Raw genomic sequence first — 15,615 nt, 5'->3', positions numbered from 1 at the left:
CCATGCATTTTTTGTTCGTGTGTACTGTGGAACCCTTATGAACAAACAGCAGGGAGATTTTACCAGGAACTGGAGGTAACAAAACAACTTGTTCAAAGATGAGAAAATCAAGGCTGAGTTTTTGTCTAGTGACCTGGTGAGGAGTAGATAAACCTTTAAGGATGTAATTTTACTTGGAAAAGGAACTAGGTTAGCAAAAAAATCACAATTCCCATGCAGACCACTTATGCTAGATGGCTTCAGAGATTACAGCTAAAAAAGTAGAGAAGTATTCAACTGAATGGAATAAATGCCAGAAAGTTTATTACCTAATTTGTCCTATCGTACATGGTGCACCAAAGGAATGCAGCCACAGAGTATTGAAATGATTAATCATTGAGTTTTTTCTTGATTAATCATTGAAATGAAGGCACTCAGAGTGCACTTAGGTGCTATTAGGTAAAAGCAGACACTTCGAAGTTGTTTTGCTCAGTGAAGCATAATATTGCTGAGGCTACTATGTGGAATGTGGGGAATGAGTTTATCGACTCTTCTCATTTATTGTCGGGGGAGGAGATTTAAAAGGAGACGTCTAACCCTGGCTGGCTTTGTTTCTCTTATCATTTTGGGAAATGATTCCTTCTTTCCCTTAGAAAGGCCAATCAATTTCTCATGTGACTGGAGTGACCTGACAGGAACACACTTTTTGAAGTAAATTAGATTGAGTTTGGTTCATGAAAAACACAAAGGAAGCCAACTCTGTGGGAGCAAACTATAGTTTGGAACCCTGTGTACTCTACATGTTCAGAAGATGAAAAGTAGGACATGTTCAGCCAACATTTTATTATTTGGAGCATGATTCTTTGTAGAGACAGAGCTGACCATTGTAAACAGTGGAGAAAAGCTACTAAGTGAACATAACCGTAAATGTAGAAGTAAGCTTACCCACCTAGGGACAGATATCTATGAGACAGTGTGATAAATCAGAGATAAAGTGGAGAAACAATGAGATTGATCATGAGAAGGGGTGGAGAGTTTGGGGCAAGTGATGTTGGTCTGAAAACTATGGAGAAAGTTTATCTCAGGCAGAAATTTGAAGAAGTTTGAGGTGTGATAGAAGAGTCTGCTGGGAAAAATGACTTGAAGTAGCAGTGTGGTAGACACAAGGATGCACTGCCCAGCTCCCCCATCAGTGAAGCCTCATTGCCCCAGCTTCTGAGAATGTCATGGGCCAACAGCCTTCAAATGTCAGCCCCTTTAGGGATTGTCCCCTCTGCAGAAAGCTACCTCCTCCAATGTCACACCCTTTCCCAGGGTAGCCTGCATCCAGTGACTGATCGATGTGGCAACTTCAGTTAGCAAATAAGCTGCACATGCCTAGGACCTTAAAGATGTAAATGGCAGCTTCTGTACTGCATTCTAGAAGTGTCGAGGTCCTCTGCATAGCAGCAAGTGCATAGAGCACTAAGTTGTCTGAACTGAGGAGGGGTGTGTGTACTGGAAGGCCACAGCTGGAGGCTTGGCAGTGGACTAGAAGGTTTCTCAGCAGCTCTCCATTTATAAAGGTCAGTGACTGTAGGGTTGGCTGTGCTCAGGGCTCAACAAGATGACTTGGAGGGACAAGGCTGAAACATTCACTTGCTGGCCAATCTAGCTCCAACTTCTGGTACAAATCAATGTTGCATGACAAAGATTCTAATTTTAGCTTCATACATTTCCTCTGTGAATATATGTGGTTGTTTATTACCATTACTAATTTAACATTCAGTAACATTAAGGAAAGAAACAATGAGTCAGACACCATCTGTGTGCATCTTGAGCAATTAGTTTCTTTGAAACCAGAGGCAGAGAAGCAGGTTGGTTTTAAAATCTGCTCATGAATTGGGACACTTTTGTCTGGTTTGCAATCACATTTGTGCCTTGTAGCCCAAAACAGAAATGCTTGGGACTTGTCTACTCTTCAAGGTGTTATAAGTTTGAGAGGAGAATGTCTTCACATTCAAACTCTCCTCTATTGCTGAGGAATCTAAATTGCTTCTGTCAGGCAACCTGAATTCTACCCTCACTTCTTGGGCACTTGAAGATAAACTGTTTTGTAGTTCACAGCTCTACGTCCTGAAACACTTTGCTATTAGCAGAGCCTCTTGCGCAATCTTCACTCCCTTTTGTGTGTAGCTGCATAAAGTCAATAATAAATTACAAAATTGGTCACTTGGAGGCTGGACACAGCCAGTTCCAAGTTACAACTCAGCTTACTGTCACCTTCATTTTTTTTTTTTTTTTTTTTGAGACTGAGTCTGGCTCTGTCGCCCAGGCTGGAGTGCAGTGGCCGGATCTCAGCTCACTGCAAGCTCCGCCTCCCGGGTTTACGCCATTCTCCTGCCTCAGCCTCCGGAGTAGCTGGGACCACAGGCGCCCGCCACCTCGCCCGGCTAGTTTTTTTTTTTGTATTTTTTAGTAGAGACGGGGTTTCATCGTGTTAGCCAGGATGGTCTCGATCTCCTGACCTTGTGATCCGCCCGTCTCAGCCTCCCAAAGTGCTGGGATTACAGGCTTGAGCCACCGTGCCCGGCTAGTGTCACCTTCATTTCCCCTCTGGTTTTGCCTCCTCAGTGGTGCTGTGATGAAATTAAGACTGACTTTAGGAAGACACAGCATGATGGAAAATAGAAATTCAGTGCTTTTTTGTTGCTTTCTAACAATAAAAAGTTTATCAGGCAGAGGAATCCTTTTGTTTTCATCTAACTTTTCCTAAGTTCTCCTTAAGTTAGTCAACATACTTCATCAGAAAAAAAAATAGTAAAAGGAGCAATTTATCAATAATTCACCAAGTGGATGTTAAGTATCTGAATAGTATCTGCTAAGGAGGAATGAGGACTGCAAGCATAGTTTTTTCTTTTTTAAGATGGAGTTTCGCTCTTGTTGCCCAGGCTGGAGTGCAGTGGTGCGATCTCTACTCATTGCAACCTCTGCCTCCTGGGTTCAAGCGGTTCTCCTGCCTCAGCCTCCCTAGTAGCTGGGATTACAGGTGCATGCCACCACACCCACCTAATGTTTGTATTTTTAGTAGTGATGGGGTTTCACCATGTTGGCCAGGATGGTCTCAATCTCTTGACCTCGTAATCCACCCGCCTTGGCCTCCTATAATGCTGGGATTACAGGCGTGCAAGCATACTATTTTTAAGAGAATGAATCAGTCATTGTGGTAAACCTCGGTACTGCTCTCCAGTATTTCTGGCTATCCTCTCCTTTTGGACACTTGGGAGGGCTGCACTTTCGCACTTTGAGGCTAGGTGTGGACCTAGGATTTGCTTCAGTCAATTAAATAAAAGCACAAGTCATGTATACTACTTCCAGGTGGACACATTCAACAGCCAATGTGCAATTTTCCATGTTTGCTTTTTTTTTCTGCTATGACAAATGAGATATCTTGGTGAAATAGTGACATCATAAGATGGTTTGTAGTAATTCTGTGACTGGAGCAGAGCCCATCACCAATTATCATTGGATATATAGTGAGAATGATAAATATTTATTGTGTTAAGCCACTGAGTTGTTTTATTCTTTTTGTTTTTTCTTTTCCTGTAGCTAACCTTGCCTATCCTAGCTAAACTAACTAGTGTAACACTAATCAGACCCAGAGAAAAGAGCAATATTGACATCTGAGGATCACATAATAAAAATGTCTTCTTGCTACTTGGTCAACAAGCCCTGTTCTCTCTATGATTATTTTGTCATTTTTATATGACAAGGGATAGCCAAAGATCACCAAATATTTGAAAAAGCCTCCAATTTGAGAGGCCAAGTACAAAGCAAATAGAAAAAAAAAGTCATTTAGTAAAAATATACAAATAATTCATGTAGCAGGATCAAAAAATTTATCATTTATATTTTCAGAAAGATAAAATATATTGCATCAATGAAAAAAACAAAGTAAAATAAAGGAAAATAATTAAAAAATTGAAAAAGAGCTCTTAGAAATAAAAAACATGATGGCAAGGAATGTCAAAATGATTCAGTAAAAATGGAACTCATCTAGAATAAAGAGAAAAGTTCAACAAGAGGGAGAATAGAAGTGAAAAGGTAATCTGATTAGAAGATTGCTACAGGCTGAATTATGTCCCTCCAAAATTCATATTTAAGCTCTAATCCCCAATGTGACAGTATTTGGAGATAGTGCCTACAAGGAAGTAATAAACGTTAAATCAGGTCATAAGATAGAGCCTTGATCCAGTAGATCTTGTATCCTTGTAAGAAGAACATATGTCAAAGATCTCTCTCTCTACACACACACACAAAGAAAAGGTCACGTGAGCACACAGTGAGGTGGCAGCTGCCTACTGGCTAAGAGAAGAGAACTCAGAATAAAACCTGCCTTGCCAGCACCTTGATCTTGGACTTCTCAGCCTCCAGAACTACGAGAAATAAGATTCTATTGTTTAAGCCACTCAGCCTGTGGCATTTTACCATGGCAGCTCCAGCAGACTAAGACAAGGATCAACCCCCAAGATATAATTTCTAATTAATATGAGTTCCAGGAAGTCTGAACAGAAGGAGAGAACAGAGGAGGAAATTATCAAAGAAATAACACAATAAAAATTCTTAGAGTAATGGATTAACAGAGTAGCCAGCACAATGAATAAAAGAAGAAATTGTTGAAGGCTCACTAGAATGGCATTTTAAAACACCAAAGGCTGGGTGTGGTGGCTCACACCTGTAATCTCAGCACTTTGGAAGGCTGAGGCAGGCAGATCACCTGAGGTTAGGAGTTTGAGACCAGCCTGGCCAACATGGTAAAGCCCACCTCTATTAAAAATACAAAATTTGCCGAGTGTGGTGGCACACCCCTGTAGTCCCAGCTACTTGGGAGGCAGAGGCAAAAGAATTGCAAAACCCTGTCTCAAAAAAAACCAAACAAACAAAAACACCCACCAAGGATAAGAGATACAAAAATCTTCCAAAACAAAACAAACAAATGAACAAAAAACACTTATTGAAAAAATGGCAACCAGAATATCATCAGACTTATCAACAGCAGCACTGGAACTACAAGATAAAAACACAATGCCTTTAAAATTCTGAGGACACGTAATTTTCAACTTAGAATTCTATACCTGATCAGACCATCAAGTGTTAGTGGAACTATTACCTGTACAAAGTCTCAAATATTACACTCTTACACATTTCTCAAAAAAATTCCATGTGTTCCACCAAACATATTTCAACATGATGAGAGTAGTAAATATTTATTATATATTAGCTCATTTGATCTTCAGGACAACCAAATAAGGCAAGTACTGTTCTTTTTACCATTTTACAGACTGGAAAATTGAGGCATAGATAGGCAGTGTCTCCAAGGTGGCACAAATAATTATATAGAACTGGACTCTGAATTTAATCTAACTCCAGAGCCCATGTTTTTAGGCACTGTTTTCCATGACCTCTACAACAATCACATTTAATTCACTAAACAATGCACCCAACACAGAAGAGAGTCAAAGGAGATTCTAAAAATAGCACCTATACTGCAGACCCAGAGAAAAATTAGTAAAGATTGGAATAAAGAAATGAGGAACTCTAAGAAAAATATCCCCAGGAGAGAATAAAAAAGGGATAGTTTATCTGAAAGTTTTGACCAAAATAAAACTATATTGAGATGATGGCCTGGGAAAATTTAATTTAAAATGAAAATATGAAGCTGGGAGTGGTGGCACATGCCTATAGTCCCAGCTGCTCAGGAGGCTCAGTTGAGAAGAATGCTTGAGCCCAGGAGTGTGAGACCAGCCTGGGCAACTAAAGCAAGACCCTGTATCTACTTTTTAAAAAGGGAGGAAGAAGAAAATCTTTTTTAACGTTAAGAAAAACCAAAGTGAACAAATAATGCTAGTTTACTATTGAACTAGGATATAAAATCATTTATATGTTTACAGTGTATGCTGAATATTGATTTAATGAAAAATTATAGTTAAAATATATTTAGAGGCAGGACTTCCAAGTATGGTGGAGTGAAGAGATTAGAAAATTCTGTTGGCAAAAAGCAAATATAAAACTAGACAAAATTGTGAAAACAACAATTACTTAAGGGCTCTGGAAATTAACCAGAGGCAAACAACATTTAAAGAAGCATTTATTCACGAAAACTGCTTGTACTTACTTTGGGGAAGAACAGTGTGAGTTTGCCACCTTTTTTGTCTGGTGGTACTCTCACCCCCTTCAGCTCAGTTGGTGAGAAAGATAGTTTTCCCAGGCAAGAGCTGACTGTGGAAACCAGTAGCTTGACAGCCAGAAGGAACTGACTTGGTTGGGAGCAGAGAGCAAAAATCAGCAGACAGTGTCATTGTCAGTATAAGTAGAAAACTTGTTAGAAAACAAACAGGATCACCCGGAGCAAGATGGCCTAATAGAAACAGCTCTAGCCTCCAGCTCTTAGCGCAAGTGACATAGAAGATGGGTGATTTCTGCATTTTCAACTGAGGTACTGGGTTCGTCTCACTGGGGAGTGCCGGACAATCGGTGCTGGTCAGCTGGTGCAGCCCGACCAGCGAGAGCTGAAGCAGGGTGAGGCATCGCCTCACCTGGGAAGTGCAAGGGGGAAGGGAATCCCTTTTCCTAGGCAAGGGAAACTGAGACAGAGAACACCTGGAAAATCGGGTAACTCCCACCCTAATACTGTGCTTTACCAAGGGTCTTAGCAAAGAGCACACCAGGAGATTATATCCCACACCTGGCCAGGAGGGTCCCATGCCCACGGAGCCTCCCTCATTGCTAGCACAGCAGTCTGAGATCTAACTGCAATGTGGCAGCGAGGCTGGGGGAGGGGCGCCTGCCATTGCTGAGGCTTCAGTAGGCAAACAAAGCCCGGGGAAGCTCGAAGTGGGTGGAGCCCACCACAGCTCAAGGAGGCCTGCCTGCCTCTGTAGACTCCACCTCTGGGGACAGGGCATAGATAAACAAAAAGCAGCAGAAACCTCTGCAGATATTAATGACCCTGTCTGACAGCTTTGAAGAGAGCAGTGGATCTCCCAGCATGGAGGTTGAGATCTGAGAACAGACAGACTGCCTGCTCAAGTGGGTTCCTGACCCCTGAGTAGCCTAACTGGGAGACATCCCACACTAGGTGCAGACCAACACCTCACACCTCACACGGCAGGGTACACCCCTGAGATGAAGTTTTCAGAGCAAGAATCAGACAGCAACACTTGCTGTTCAGCAATATTCTATCTTCTGCAGCCTCTGCTGCTGATACCCAGGCAAACAGGGTCTGGAGTGGACTGCAAGCAATCTCCAACAGACCTACAGCTGAGGGTCCTGACTGTTAGAAGGAAAACTAACAAACAGAAAGGACATCCACACCAAAACTCCATCAGTATGTCACCAGCATCAAAGACCAAAGGCAGATAAAACTACAAAGATGGGAAAAAAGCAGGGCAGAAAAGCTGGAAATTCAAAAAATAAGAGTGCATCTCCCCCTCCAAAGGAACGCAACTCATTGCCAGCAACGGATCAAAGCTGGATGGAGAATGACTTTGATGAGTTGAGAGTAGAAGACTTCAATTGATCAAACTTCTCAGTGCTAAAGGAGGAACTACGTACCCAGCGCACAAAAACTAAAAATCTTTAAAAAAGAATGAAAGAATGGATAACTAGAATAATCAATGCAGAGAAAGCCATAAAGGAACTGACAGAGATAAAAACCATGACACGAGAAATACGTGACAAATGCACAAGCTTCAGTAACTGACTCGATCAACTGGAAGAAAGAGTATCAATGATTGAAGATCAAATGAATGGAGTGGAGCAAGAAGAGGAGTCTAGAGAAAAAAGAGGAAAAACAAATGAACAAAGCCTCTAAGAAATATGGGATTATGTGAAAAGACCAAATCTACGTCTGATTGGGGTCCCTGAAAGTGAGGGGGAAAATGGAACCAAGTTGGAAAAGACTCTTCAGGATATCATCCAGGAGAACTTCCCCAACCTAGTAAAGCAGGCCAACATTCAAATTCAGGAAATACAGAGAATGCCACAAAGATACTCCTCGAGAAGAGCAACTCCAAGACACATAATTGTCAGATTCACCAAAGTTGAAATGAAGGAAAATATGTTAAGGGCAGCCAGAGAGAAAGGTCAGGTTACCCACAAAGGGAAGCCCATCAGACTAACAGCAGATCTCTCGGCAGAAACTCTACAAGCCAGAAGAGAGTGGGGGCCAATATTCAACATTCTTAAAGAAAAGAATTTTAAACCCAGAATTTCATATCCAGCCAAACAAAGTTTCATCAGTGAAAGAGAAATAAAATCCTTTACAGATAAGCAAATGCTTAGAGATTTTGTCACCACCAGGCCTGCCCTACAAGAGATCCTGAAGGAAGCACTAAACATGGAAAGGAACAATCGGTACCAGCCATTGCAAAAACATGCCAAAATGTAAAGACCATCGAGGCTAGGAAGAAACTGCATCAACTAATGAGCAAAATAACCAGTTAATATCATAATGGCAGGATCAAGTTCACACATAACAATATTAACCTTAAATGTAAATGGACTAAATGCTCCAATTAAAAGACACAGACTGGCAAATTGGATAAAGAGTCAAGAACCATCAGTTTGCTGTATTCAGGAGACCCATCTCACATGCAAAGACACACATAGACTCAAAATAAAGGGATGGAGGAAAATCTACCAAGCAAATGGAGAACAAAAAAAAGCAGGAGTTGCGATCCTAGTCTCTGATAAAACAGACTTTAAACCATCAAAGATCAAAAGAGACAAAGAAGGCCATTACATAATGGTAAAGGGATCAATTCAACAGGAAGAGCTAACTATCCTAAATATAGATGCCCCCAATACAGGAGCACCCAGATTCATAAAGCAAGTCCTTAGAGACTTACAAAGAGACTTAGACTCCCATACAGTAATAATGGGAGACTTCAACACCCCACTGTCAACATTAGACAGATCAACGAGACAGAAAGTTAACAAGGATATCCAGGAATTGAACTCATCTCTCCACCAAGTGGACCTAATAGACATCTACAGAACTCTCCACCCCAAATCAACAGAGTATACATTCTTCTCAGCACCACATTGCACTTATTCCAAAATTGGCCACATAACTGGAAGTAAAGCACTCCTCAGCAAATGTACAAGAACAGAAATTATAACAAACTGTCTCTCAGACCACAGTGCAATCAAACTAGAACTCAGGACTAAGAAATGCAATCAAAACCACTCAACTACATGGAAACTGAACAACCTGCTCCTGAATGGCTACTGGGTACATAACAAAATGAAGGCAGAAATAAAGATGTTCTTTGAAACCAATGAGAACAAAGATACAACATACCAGAATTTCTGGGACACATTTAAAGCAGTATGTAGAGGGAAATTTATGGCACTAAATGCCCACAAGAGAAAGCAAGAAAGATCTAAAATTGACACCCTAACATCACAATTAAAAGAACTAGAGAAGCAAGAGCAAACACATTCGAAAGCTAGCAGAAGGCAAGAAATAACTAAGATCAGAGCAGAACTGAAGGAGATAGAGACACAAAAAACCCTCCAAAAAATCAATGAATCCCAGAGCTGGATTTTTGAAAGGATCAACAAAATTGATAGACCGCTAGCAAGACTAATTAAGAAGAAAAGAGAGAAGAATCAAATAGACGCAATAAAAAATGATAAAGGGGATGTCACCACCGACCCCACAGAAATACAAACTACCATCAGAGAATACTATAAACACCTCTACACAAATAAACTAGAAAATCTAGAAGCAATGGATAATTTCCTGGACACTTACACTCTCCCAAGACTAAACCAGGAAGAAGTTGAATCCCTGAATAGACCAATAGCAGGCTCTGAAATTGAGGCAATAATTAATAGCCTACCAACCAAAAAAAGTCCAGGACCAGAAGGATTCACAGCCGAATTCTACCAGAGGTAGAGGAGCTGGTACCATTCCTTCTGAAACTATTCCAATCAATAGAAAAGAGGGAATCCTCCCTAACTCATTTTGTGAGGCCAACATCATCCTGATACCAAAGCCTGGCAGAGACACAACAAAAAAAGAGAATTTTAGAACAATATCCCTGTTGAACATCGATGCAAAAATCCTCAGTAAAATACTGGCAAACCGAATCCAGCAGCACATCAAAAAGCTTATCCACCATGATCAGGTGGGCTTCATCGCTGGGATGCAAGGCTGGTTCAACATTCACAAATCAATAAACCTAATCCAGCATATAAACAGAACCAAAGACAAAAACCACATGATTATCTCAATAGATGCAGAAAAGGCCTTCGACAAAATGCAACAGCCCTTCATGCTAAAAACTCTCAATAAATTCGGTATTGATGCAACATATCTCAAAATAATAAGAGCTATTTATGGCAAACCTATAGCCAACATCATACTGAATGGGCAAAAACTGGAAGCATTCCCTTTGAAAACTGGCACAAGACAGGGATGCCCTCTCTCACCACTCTAATTCAACATAGTGTTGGAAGTTCTGGCTAGGGCAATCAGGCAAGAGAAAGAAATAAAGAGTATTCAGTTAGGAAAAGAAGAAGTCAAATTGTCCCTGTTTACAGATGACATCATTGTATATTTAAAAACCCCACCATCTCAGCCGAAAATCTCCTTAAGCTAATAAGTAACTTCAGCAAAGTCTCAGGATACAAAATTAATGTGCAAAAATCACAAGCATTCTTATACACCAGTAACAGACAAACAGAGAGCCAAATCAGGAATGAACTTCCATCACAATTGCTTCAAAGAGAATGAAATACCTAGGAATCCAACTTACAAGGGATGTAAAGGACCTCTTCAAGGAGAACTACAAACCACTGCTCAATGAAATGAAAGAGGACACAAACAAATGGAAGATCACACCATGCTCATGGATAGGAAGAATCAATATCGTGAAAATGGCCATACTGCCCAAGGTAATTTATAGATACATTGCCATCCCCATCAAGCTACCAATGACTTTCTTCACAGAATTGGAAAAAACTGCTTTAAAGGTCATATGGAACCAAAAAAGAGCCCGCATTGCCAAGACAATCCTAAGTCAAAAGAACAAAGCTGGAGGCATCACAATACCTGACTTTGAACTATACTACAAGGGTACAGTAACCAAAACAGCATGGTACTGGTACAAAAACAGAGATATAGACCAATGGAACAGAACAGAGTCCTCAGAAATAATACCAAACATCTACAGCCATCTGATCTTTGACAAACCTGACAAAAACAAGAAATGGGGAAAGGATTCCCTATTTAATAAATGGTGCTGGGAAAATTGGCTAGCCATAAGCAGAAAGCTGAAACTGGATCCTTTCCTTACTCCTTATACGAAAATTAATTCAAGATGATTAGAGACTTAAATGTTAGACCTAATACCATAAAAACCCTAGAAGAAAACCTAGGGAATACCATTCAGGACATAGGCATGGGCAAGGACTTCATGTCTAAAACACCAAAAGCAATGGCAACAAAAGCCAAAATTGACAAATGGGATCTAATTAAACTAAAGAGCTTCTGCACAGCAAAAAAAAAATTACCATCAGAGTGAACAGGCAACCTACGGAATGGGAGAAAATTTTTGCAATCTACTCATCTGACAAAGGGCTAATATCCAGAATCTACAAAGAACTCAAACAAATTTACAAGAAAAAAACAAACAACCCCATCAAAAAGTGGGCAAAGGATATGAACAGACATTTCTCAAAAGAAGACATGCATACAGTCAACAGGCACATGAAAAAATGCTCGTCATTACTGGCCATCAGAGAAATGCAAATCAAAACCACAATGAGATACCATCTCACACCAGTTAGAATGGCAACCATTAAAAAGTCAGGAAACAACAGGTGCTGGAGAAGATGTGGAGAAATAGGAACACTTTTACACTGTTGGTGGGATTGTAAACTGGTTCAACCATTGTGGAAAACAGTATGGCGATTCCTCAAGGATCTAGAACTAGAAATACCATATGACCCAGCCATCCCATTACTGGGTATATACCCAAAGGATTATAAATCATGCTGCTATAAAGACACATGCACATGTATGTTTATTGCGGCACTATTCACAATAGCAGAGACTTGGAATCAACTCAAATGTCTATCAGTGACAGACTGGATTAAGAAAATGTGGCTGGGGTGGAGCAAGGTGGCCGAATAGGAACAGCTCCAGTCTCCAACTCCCAGCGCGAGCCACACAGAAGACAGGTGATTTCTGCATTTTCAACTGAGGTACTGAGTTCATCTCACTGGGGAGTGCGGGACAGTCGGTGCTGGTCAGCTGCTGCAGCCCGACCAGCGAGAGCTGAAGCAGGGCGAGGCATCACCTCACCTGGGAAGTGCAAGGGGGAAGGGAATCCCTTTTCCTAGCCAGGGGAACTGAGACACACACCACCTGAAAAATCGGGTAACTCTCACTCCAATACTGCGCTCTACCAAGGATCTTAGCAAAGGGACACACCAGGAGATTATATCCCACACCTGGCTGGGAGGGTCCCACGCCCACGGAGCCTCCCTCATTGCTAGCACAGCAGTCTGCAATCTCGAGGCAAGGTGCAGCGAGGCTGGGGGAGGGGACGCCCGCCATTGCTGAGGCTTAAGTAGTTAAACAAGGTGGCTGGGAAGCTGGAACTGGGTGGAGCTCAAGTGATCCTCCTGCCCCAGCCTCCTGAGTAGCTGAGACTACAGGCACAGGCCACCATGCCCAGATAGTTCATTTACAATTAGAACTAAGCATGGGAGTACCAAGAAATTATTCCATGGATTGTCCGAGCATCAAACATATTTTTTCCTTCTCTCATATGTATCCAGAGCCCCACTGTGCTGTAATGATCAGCGTCAATTATACTTTTCCGTATGATAACTGCTATTTATGAGTGCTGACATACTGGCATGAGAAACCTAAAGTGACCAGGTAGCTGCCATAACTAAATTTAGTGAGATAGTGCCTTTTGAAGTAGAAGCATCTGCCTCTGGAAACCAGGGTCTTCAGACCTACAGAGGCTAACATTGTGGAATAGGAAGTACCAGTTTCCCAAATGGGTCACTGGGAGTGATGATAAATGTGGCTACTCCTACTTCCATGCCTTGGTCTCAAATCCATGTATTCTACCTTCTGGGGATATGGTACCATGTTATGGCTATGGTTTAAGACATACCCAACATCCTGAAAGATAGTGCCCTAGATAGTGGCATTTCCAAGCCAGTATTTTAATGTGCCTTCAGGAAACTACTTCACTTCTTTATTAGGCTGGCTCACCGCTTCTGGATAATGCAGAATGTGACAGGAAAAGTGCTCCCTGCATCATCTCCTTTGCTGAAAAAGATGCTTAGTATCAGATGATATTATGTGGGTTCCCTTGCCAGCAGTTTAGGAGCTATGAGCCACTAGCTAGCAGTTCTGGTTGAAGCACTGGAGAAGAGGAAGGCAAATGTATGCCAGGGATTGATTGACATGTGAATCCCAGTTAGGAAGTGTTGTTACCTTTTTCAGATTAAAGGAGTTAGATGTAAAAAAAAAAAAAAAAGAAAAGAAAAAAAACTTGCCACTAGGTCACTAGGTGGCTGGTTGAACTTCTCAAGGGGTCAAGGGGTGGTGCCATATTGGGAGCTCAGCATTGGACCCTGCCACTGTCCGGTCAATACTGAGAAATAAGTAGTGGCTGCACCAGTCTCAGTGAGCTGAAGCCAGTGCACTTGGGTGCACATATATTAATAGACACCAACTCTGCCACCATAGCTACTCCATTAATTAGCAAGCACAGAGATTGCCAAGGACCAAGGCGGGCTAACATCTACTGAATGAATCATCCCATCCACTTGGCTGTTTAATTCTACTTCTGCAATAGATGCTCTCTGGTGGGCATTAATATCTAATACAAAGATTCTCATAGGTCCGTCCGTATGACTCTTCTCAATATCTCCTTATTTCAGTGTAGAATTTTAAACTAACAACTTTATTCTGTCAGTACCTTACAGATAACCTCTGGCTTGTCTTAGGTTGGATTTCATAGCAGCAGAGCCCAAGATAAAGATTTTTAAGTGAAAGTGATTTAATGGCTTTTATTCTAAGTGATATGGTAGCTGGTCGTGAGTTTTGAGAAGGAAGGGGAATGGGATAACTTAGATTTTGAAAAAGTTATTTTGTCTGCTGGTGTTCAAAAATGGAAGAGGGTCATAGGTGGACTCAGTGAGACAAATTGGAAGCTCTTGTGGTAATCTAAGTGAAAGATAATTGTGGCTTGGACTAGGTGGCAGTGGTGGAGAAGGTAAGATATGGTTGGCTTCTGGATGTATTTTGGAAACGTAACTGATAGAATTTTCTTATAGCATAGGAACTAGGCTGTAGTACATAAGAGAAACAGAGGCTTAAAGGAGGACACCACAGTTTTTGGCAAATCATTACAAAAAGTGGAAGTGCCGTTACTAACATGGGGAAGTCTTGGGGTGTGGTAGATATTTTGTGGGGAGGAATAACAAGTGCAGTTTTTGACACGTTAAATTTGAGATCCCCATTAAACATATAGTTAGAGGTATTGGAATAGGTTAGTAGGCATATACGTCTCTGCCACAGATGAGAGGTTTAGGCTAGAGATATAACTTTGAGAGTCATTAGCAAGCATATGTTTGATATTTAAAGCTGTGAGACCAAATGAGATCATCAAGGAAGTGAGTGTAGATAGAGGGGAAAAAAGGGCCAAAGTCTGATACCTAGAGCACTGTAATAGAGGTCAGGAATAAATCAGGAAAGAAAAGAAAGAAACAGGAAAAAAAAAACAAGAGAGTATGGAGTCTTGGAAGCCAAAAAAACAAGAAGCTTATGAAGAAGTAGGGAGTGATGACTTGTGTCAAATCCCATTGTTAGATCAAGGAAGTAAGGCCTAAGACTTGACTATTGGATTTAATTAGCTAAAGGTTATTGGTGAGCTTGACAAAAGCAGTTTTAGTATAGTTGTTAGGCAAAGGTCTTATGACAATGGATTTAAGAGACAATGGGAGGAAAGGATTTGGAAAAAGCAAGTTTAATAACACTTTCTAGAAATTTTATCTAAAGAAAAAAGAGTTGAATATTAGCTGAAGGATCTGTGGTCACAAGAGAGTTAATTTGGTTTTAAATAAATGATAGCTTCTTAATATGCTAATGCAAAAGTTCTAGTAAACAGGAAAAAAATTGTGCTACAGGAGACAGAATATTTGCTCAAGTGTTGTCCTTCAATAAGTTAATGGGAATGGGATCTAGTTGATAGGTATGAGGTTGATTTTACAAGGATCATTACATCCTCTTGATTAATTCACCTTTTTATCATTATGAAATAGTCTCTTTGTTTCTAACAACTTTCCTTGTTCTGAAGTCTACTTTATGCGGATAGTATAACCACTCACTCCAGTTTTTTTTTTAAATTAATATTATGGTGGCATATCATTTTCTTTCCTTTTTACATTTAACCTCTAAAGGTCTTTATATTTAAAGTAGTGTTCTTGTAGACAGTATAAAGTTAGATCTTGTGTTTTTGTTCAGTCTGACAGATCTCTGCCTTTTCATTAGAATGTATAGACAATTTGCATTTAATGTGACTTTCAATCTAGTTGAATTTAAATCTACCATTTTGCTAT

The sequence above is a fragment of the Macaca fascicularis genome, chromosome 3 (assembly GCF_037993035.2).
Source record: "Macaca fascicularis isolate 582-1 chromosome 3, T2T-MFA8v1.1".
Classification (NCBI taxonomy): Eukaryota; Metazoa; Chordata; class Mammalia; order Primates; family Cercopithecidae; genus Macaca; species Macaca fascicularis.
Note: the sequence above shows the minus strand (reverse complement) of the source record.